We start from the raw sequence: 9,153 nt of genomic DNA, 5'->3' as shown, positions 1-9,153 counted from the left end.
CCTTTCTAAGGACCCCACATGTATTGATGCTATTGGGGTCCTTTGTGGAGTGCCTCATAAGTATAAACTTTCTGAGCAAATTGACAGTGGCTTTGAATCTATTTTTGTTTGGATTACACATAAAAATGTATTGATTACGTTCATTATAATGTGCAACTACTGTCTAATCTTACCTGTGATGCCAGCTGGCATTTCTGAGCAACTGGCAGCCACTTCTCTTACAGAATAGAAGGGCGCTCGACATGCTGTTGGCCAAAGAGGGCGGCGTTTGCACCATGTTTGGAGCTTACTATTACACATTCATCCCCAACAACACAGCACCTGATGGTTCTGTCACCAAGGCTCTTCACGGCCTTCGTTCCCTGTCAACTATGCTTGCAGAGCATTCAGGTTTGTGGCCCTGCTGGTGTTCTGCGGGTGTTGCTGTATTCCCTGTGCTCGGCCGCTAGCAGAGAAAGGTGTAGAACCTGCGCCTTACAGAAACAGCCCCATTCCTTCCTTTATTGAGCCTATGTGTCACTAGATGGAGCTACTGAGCTTCAGTGTTTCTACATCACTTTATCACAAATTACGTCTGAATCTGTTTGTTTCAAGCTTTCCCCCTAATAGCTCTTTACACAGAAACAGACAGGGGTTTGGTTTGTAGCGTTTACTTCTGTATATTGTAATACCAAGCTGCTTGTCAGTATAAAGTCATATTCTAGCCATCTTTAATATTGTTTATTTGTTTTATTTAAGTTATTACTGATACCCATGTTAGCAGTCCAGGTGTTAATGGACTTTGTTAAGATATTAGACTGTTACATCCTCATTACATCCTTTTGCTCTGTATGCAATTTGTAAAGCAGCCACCTGACTGTTATTTCAGACGTTACATAAGAAACTCAAAAGAATTCATTAAAACTCAGAGCAAAAGAGCAATGGGTCCGCGCTTGTTTAATCCAGACGGTCTGAGTTTTGATATGCTGCATAATTATTAACTGAGAGCTCACATAAATGTAGATAATGGTAGAATATATAAAATGTTGGGGCTCATAAACCCAGACTAGTTTAAGAGGATGTCAGTTTCTTACTTGTATTACAATCTGTGTAATAGTGACATATTTGACCTTCTGTAAGCTTTTAAATAAGTAACTATTTTAATGTTCAAAGACCTGAGCTGTCTGCATACTGCATTTTTAGCTCAGAAGAGATTCATATATCTATCTGCAGCAATGTGTGTGTTTTTGTGTGTGTAAGTGTGGGCAGTAATGTGTCAATGCACTTAGCTTTATTAAGTGATTCAGCCCCATGAGTGAGATAGAGGCTGTTTATAATCAAGTTAATCACAAGCAGCAATCTCATTGGTGTGTGTGTGTGCGTGCGTGCGTGCGTGCGTGCGTGCGTGCAAGAGAGAGACTTTGTCCCACCATTGTATAGTGTCATGAAATGTTTTATGCTCCAGATAAATCATCATTAATTGCAATGTCAACCTTTTAAATAGAGACTGGTCTGATCATTTTCTGTATATTTGTGGCATTACTTTTTGTAGTACGTTTTTCATACAGCTTTGGTTGTAGTTTCTAGTCCAGCGTTACTTCTTATAGTATCTTCCATTTAGATTGTGGTGGCAGTAGTGTGCATATGTGTGTGTGATTAACCCTTTATACTTTCCTTAGGTCTGTTTACTCTGAGAGCCTTTCTGAGCACAAAGAATCTTTTCTGCCATTTCAGCAACTCTTCCTGTCCCTTTCTGCCTACTTCCTTTAGAGGCTGTCTCCATAGAAACGTGGCACCAGATGAGAGGATAGGTAAAGGAGGGGATATTACACAGAATAACAAACCATGAATGTTACTATTAATCATTTCTGTATTCAGTCAAAACTGTGTTCATTTTAATCCCAGGAAACGTTTTCTTTTTTAACTGAAATACAGAATTTGAAAAAAAAAAATGATGGTTTAACCACATTCAAATGTGTATTTATGATTTTATAAATATATTTATGTAATACACTTCACGGGTGGAGTTAGGGTTGTTAGATGAACGCTATTAGACTTTTGGAAAAGTGTGAATAAATGCAATAGGCTTCAGGCTGGGGGTTGAGGAACAACCACTCTTTGTTGTTCTCCCTCTATCCACTCCTCCACACACACTCACTGGACCACATGTCCTGTGATGCAGCAGTAAATCAGTCAATGAATGTCACTATACCTCTCTGAACTACCCTGAGGCTGCAACACCCTAGACAGGCCAACAATCTCCACCCCAGCCTCAGCACAGTCACAGCCCAGCAGGAAGCATCAGAGACTGGGCAAAATGGGAGCAAAGTGTGGGTCAGCCAGTGCCCTGGGGAAGGAAGCTGGAATGTAGGTCTGCCTGAGAAGGGATAATGTTCATTTCTACATTACCGATCACTGCAGTTGTATCCCTCAATGACTGGTGATCTGCATTCAAACACATGATCAATCTCACCCATGAGCCAAACTCTAGGGCTCATTTGTATCCTGTCCTGTCAGGATGTGATATTGTTAAAGCCCAGAGCCATATAATCATTACATTATTATAATAAGATGTGCAAGCTTGTCATCTAGTTAATTCCTTTTGTATCACTGTATGAAGATCTTATCAAACTTCAAAGATTAGAGAAGCTGTTTACACAAACTGTAAAGGTTGGTGTGCACTAATAGTGCAGCAAATAGTAATATATAACGTATTATACATATTTCCCTCTATGGATACACATTGGAAATGTTGCTTTAAAGCATCCTGTCTTTCCACCTAATTCTAATTACTTCACTTCATTTTGGTATATATAAATCCATTACCAGCAGGGAAGATGTTGTGTTTTCCTCCCTCTGCCTCAACCTCTTTGTGCTAAATTACCAAGTTAACGAGTTTCGGTCCTCTGACCATTCGGCTGTATTTATTTTAACCTAAATATAATTAAAACTGCTCAGAAGTAATATTTTTACACTATTTAAATCTAAGCCTCCCTCATAAATTGCTTGTGAATATCAATATACAGACAAGCTAGTCCTGCTGAGGATCTGTTTGTATCAAACATCCTCTGAAATATTAAAAAATGAAATAAGATCTCAATAAGAGCTACCGTCTAATTTGTAGTTTCAAAATCCGATGCATGTTGAAGAAGCAGGTCTCATTGATGTGTAGCACTGACAAACACCTGAGAGCCCCTCACTTCTTGCAACTGATCGTCAATCAGCTGGAGATTAAAACCTTATAACCTCAACCTTCATATTTATCGTAGGACTTTATACATTGTATTTTCTTTCAGTTATTGTTATTTCACAAATTTATGTTACTTCTTTAGGTTCCCGAGAGTTTCAACAACGTAAGATCGTGACAAAGTCAATAAACAAGGGGAAACAGCTAGCTAGGTCAGTTAAAGTGGAACTAAATGAGCCTACAGATAATATCACCTTCAAGTATTTTAATTAAAAATGACATCCTCCTGAGACGAGTTGGATAAAAAGATTTATAGGACAGGTCGATAACAATAGTGGTTATGTTGAACCTCCTGTACTCGTTGCTGCATGTCATTCCCCAGCAGCTTCTCTCAACATTTGTTTTCTCTTCTCTGTTGTAACAAATAAAGGCAGAATATCCAGAAATGTAATTTTTAAAAGAAAAGATGGATACAACTTCAAAAAAATTTCTAGGTAAGAGGCTGATGTGAGCGGCTTGTTAACTTAAAATAGCATAAAGACTATGTTGGCTATCCCCCAAGGTTACCTTTTTTCGCTAGGTGTCACGTCAGAAGTCAGAAGTATACAGCTAATATCAAAGATTTGACAAAACTCTAGGATTAAAGAATATTAGACAAGTGAGCCTGAAGTTTAACCCTTTTACCCTTTTAGTGTATTGGTGACGACACGTTTGCGTGAGCACACTTTGGATTGTCGTAATTGTCGTTATGTGAGTGTTTGTGCAATCCTAAACATTTTAATGGCTTCTGAAAGTTGAGACTCTCCATGTTAAAGCCAACCAGCTACCATATTAACATTTTCGGATTGCACAAACATAATTAAAGCGATCCAAAGTCAGCTCGCGCAAATATGTCGTTGATGACACACTCGGTGTGTAATGGTTATGGAAATATATTATGAAAAATCCAATTTCCCAGTGTTTTTAATCTGAATTTGGGAAACCTAAGTGTCTATTGACCACAAAAATTTAAATAACCCATCCAGTCCTTTGTTTGTGGTCTGCATAAAAAATCCCTTCCCCTCCCGTTTTCTCTGCTCCTTGACTCCACCTCTAGCCTGGCGCAAAACTTTTGTACAGGTCTGCCATTTATACTCCAGTCTGGGTTCCGTCCCCTCCACAGCACCGAGACAGCTCTGACAAAAATCACAAATGATCTCCTGTTGGCAGCTGACTCCAGACTCTTAACAATACTCATCCTCCTCGACTTAAGTGCTGCTTTCGACACCATCTCTCATATCACCCTCCTCAACTGACTAGCCTCAATTGGATTCACTGGTACCTCTCTCACAGGTGTTCCTCAGGGCTCTGTCTTGGGTCCCCTCCTTTTCACCATCTACCTCCTACCCCTTGGTCACATTTTCAGGAAATTTGGTATTCACTTTCACTGCTACGCGGATGACACCCAGCCCTACCTCTCGTCCCAGCCCAACTCCGCCCTCCCACCTTCATCCCTCTCAGACTGTCTCCATGAAGTTAAATCCTGGTTTCTCTCACAATTTCCTCAAACTCAACAGCAACAAAACTGAAGTTCTTCTCGTAGGAACCAAATCCACTCTGGTCAAGACCGACATCTCTGCAAACGCCATCGACAACACCACCGTCCATCCCTCCCCCCAAGTTAAGAACCTGGGTGTCATCCTCGACAACACTCTCTCCTTCGAAACACACATCAATAACATCACTCGGTCAAAATATTTCCACCTGCGCAACATCAACCGTCTTCGTCCATCTCTCACTCCCAACAACACCGCCATCCTTATCAATACCCTGGTTAACTCCCGCTTAGACTATTGTAACTCTCTCCTCTCGGTCTACCTCTCAAATTACTCCATAAAATCCAACTGGTCCAAAACTCAGCTGCCCGGATCCTCACCAGAACCCCCTCCATTGACCACATCACTCCAGTCCTTCAACAGCTTCATTGGCTCCCCGTCAAATATCGTATCGACTTCAAAATTCTCCTTCTCACCTTCAAGGCTCTTCATAATTCCCCCCCCCCCCCCCCCCCCCCCCCCCCCCCCCCCCCCACACGTACACACCCTCCCGGACCCTCCGTTCTGCCTCCTCCATGCTCCTCACCACACCTCCTTTCCGCCTTTCATCAATGGGGTCTCGTGCATTCAGCCATGCAGCCCCTCTCTCTCCCACAATCCATCCGTGATATCAATTCTCTCCCCATCTTCAAATCTCAGCTCAAAACTCACCTTTTTAGATCAGCCTATTCCATATAACACACACACACACACACACACACACACACACACTCCACACTGTCGTCGTTTTTGTTTGTTATGTTCTTGACTGTGTTCATGTTTTTACTGTGTTGTGTTCATGTTTTTATTATGCTGTTTTATTTCTCTGTAAGGTGACCTTGAGTGTCTTGAAAGGCGCCCTTAAATAAAATGTATTATTATTATCATCATTATTGTTATTATTATTGATAATAATATATTCTCTCTAGTGAAGGAGTGATGTCTACTGGGAAAACTCAAGGAGTCTCATCACGTTTAAAGAGACACAAACATCAAAACGGAGCAACTCCCCATTCCAGTCTTTATGCTAAACTACACGCTAACAGGCTTTATCGATTAACTTGCCTGCAATACACTGAATACAGTCTTTCACTACTTTCATTGCAGTCAATGCAAGCTTTGCAGGTTGATGAAACAAAGCACCAGAGGGGCCAGCACTGCCAAGAACAGGCAACACACACATAAATCTAAATCATGTAAGAGGCTCCTATGTTACACACATGCAAACATAAAACTCAAAGACACACCATTAAACATCAGTACTCTCACATATTAGACTTGGACATGAATTCCCATAGCTGATGAACTTGAGTGTAATAACTGTATATTGAACTGCATAATGTTTAATGTGCCAGCCTGAGAATAGTCAAATGTGTGTTCATCTAATCCTGACCAAATCACACACTTTTGTTACGGTAAAGAATTATGGATTGGTGGCACTTCCATGCCACAAATAGAAAATGCATTTGAGGGATTTAGAAACATCAAAGAATAAAGATGGAGAATACAACAGGGAGAAGTCTCATCTTCCATTTTCCTCCCACTGTCTTGTTTCTCAACTTTTTTTTAATGCAATGAGCGATTCAATAAAAAGCGTTGGACATACGCTGATGTGGGATAGATCTTAGTTTTATTCAATAGACAAGGCTGGTATCTTTAACAGGTAAGAATGTGTAGCAGCACATTATGTGTTATTAGATGGAATATTTTTGCTTTGGATCCGACTCTAAAATCTTATTTCCATGACTGTGGCAATATATTTTTCTCTACTTCTTTAAATTATGTAATAGCAAAAGATCAAGGCACATTAAAGTTATTAGGGATTTTGTGTTTTAGGTCGAAATATAACCACATACTGCAGACATGAGAAGAGGGACCCTAAACTGAACGTGTGTGTATGTTTGGGTTTGTGTGTGCGCGCACACATGCACAAAGAGAAATGCTGAATCCAAGCAGCATAACTAATTTTGACTTCACGGTGACTTTCAGAAGAACCTAAAGGCTGAGGGAGTGATTGTATTTTAATGCCTCTTGTGTAATTAGGGTGCTTCTTTTTGACTGTATCCCTAAATAGAGGGATTATGCTGCAGTTTGTCAATTGCAATATAACGACATCTTAAGGGTTTAAAAACCCACACAGTACTGTTATGAAATATGCATTTTACATTTTAATGTGCTGAGTACCAGGAGGTACACAGGCCTGAAGAGGAATGAAAGGGACTTAACACATGCCTTGGAAAACAGTGCAGCCTCATTATGTAACAGTCTGTGTGAGCTGGTCTTAAAAGCCCACATGAAAAGGTGAGTGTGTTTGAGTGTGAACCACCCTTGTTTGTGTGTTTTGTTGTCCAACTTGTGGAAGTCTCGGGCTGGTTCCCAGCAAATCTAGCAGGATTGCAGATTTATCCTCATATCTGCATGTTAAGCTTGTGTAGAATCCAGTGCTGCTAGAACGTAATGTGTGCAGCACTTACATCGTCACCTGTTCCTCGGGACACCAACACATGCACACAAATACGGTTAAAGTCATAAGCTCCTTTGTGCACACAGAATGACTTTATAGTTCAGGCAGCCGTTGGCAGACTATGCTTCATTACATAAAAGTGATTGTGACAATGGAGATACTATTTCGTACATCCAGGGATAAATTAATCCAGAATTAATTTTATATCACATTAAATAATGATATACATTATAATTGACAATACCGTTGAAAAGCTGGTTTCTTTATGGTCATACAATACGTACAAAATATACAAAAACATAACTGTGTCTAGAGTTATGAAGTCAATAACTGGACTGTGTTTGCACCATATTGGAATATTTATTGCTGCAGTTCTGACGTGACTTTCATTGGAATTGGTCTGTTTTGATCTGTTCCTGTAAGAATATGAGTCACATACATGAGGAGGAGAAGGATTGGGAGAAATTGGAGTTTTCTCCAGGGCTGTTGATATGAATCCTGCCATTTGAAACTCTGCCATCAAAACTGAGCTGTAGCACTGAACACTTTGCATGGCTCATTTTAAGCAGTCAAAAATAAACGTGGCTCTATCAGAAGCATGCAAGAGGAAACTAAATTGGAGGAAAACAGTGATAGACCCAGAATCAATGATGAGTATAAACCTATATATTTGGCTGTAGAAAGGAAACTGAGACGGAGTGGTAACAAAGATTATAAATTCAACAAAGAGAAATGTTTACAATTTCCTCTTTTTAAGAACTATGACTCAGCAAGAGGAGGAAGTGAGCGGACTGTTACTTCCCATATAACCGAGATTCATTTAACGGTGTGGATATAATAACCTCAGCGCTGCATGAGTTTCAACCTTTGACCTCAAGGTGTTTAAAGTGGTGGCCCCTCCTCTCCGTCATCGGAGCAGCCCTCCTCTTTTCAAGGCATTTTAACGGACCTCAGCTGTAGCCACTGGCAGTCGGTGTGTGCTGCAGGTTTGTAATCTTCACAGTCGACTGTGGGTGTGACGCTGGGCGGGGCCACACACGTTTATTGACAGCGCTGATTGGATGTTTTTTGTTTAACAGAGGCGGGGCTAGTTCAGCAGTTGGCCGAACAGCGAATCAATTAATGTGATTATGCTGCATTCAAGGACTCCTCGTATTATTGGATAGTCATAAAGAGTGCATTTGGTCTACATGGGGAAAAATTGGTCTATATTTGGAAGAAAAGTGTAAACGTCCTCGTTTATCTGCACCTTGTGTGGCGTTGTGTAATTGAACATAATATTTATTGAAGTATTTTTTTTGTAGCCTATAAAAATAGTTTTTGCTATTTATATTGTGACACAAATAGGTTAGGTCTACCACAAATATCCAATGCAGACATTTTACCTTTTACTTCACTACAATTCTATGTTAGCAGTTTAAGCTATTGATTCAAACACATAAGATCAAACAGTGACATATGAAAATATCTGGCCTATCACTTTATTATTTAAATGGAGAAATTGATGCATGCCAGCAAACTTGATCAGAGTTTTATCTGCATGGTCAAATGTAGCCAACTTAATTTAAATTGCTACATATTTAACAAATGTCAGCTACATATTCACACACTGACCCAGAGACTAGAGGGGAAATTACATTAGCTTAACCATTACCAGCGGCATCGTCAAGTTGCCATGCACATGCATGGGTAATGCCAACAACAACATAGAATACCAATAAGGAGCCATAAAGACTTTGATAATTACACAAGTCCTTTTAAGTGTAAGACGTGTTTTTTTCTACCCACTCTGTTTACATTTTGATATGCTTTTTACATCCGGACCAGAATCAGTAAAAGTAAAATGCTCTGGCTGGCTGCCTGTTCACCTTCTTACTTGCACAATCGGCTAATGCATATAGCACACATATCCTACTGATTCTTTAACAGTGTATATTTAGGCAGCTAAT

Source organism: Symphodus melops (genome assembly GCF_947650265.1).
Source record: "Symphodus melops genome assembly, chromosome: 4".
In the NCBI taxonomy this organism is placed as follows: Eukaryota; Metazoa; Chordata; class Actinopteri; order Labriformes; family Labridae; genus Symphodus; species Symphodus melops.
Note: the sequence above shows the minus strand (reverse complement) of the source record.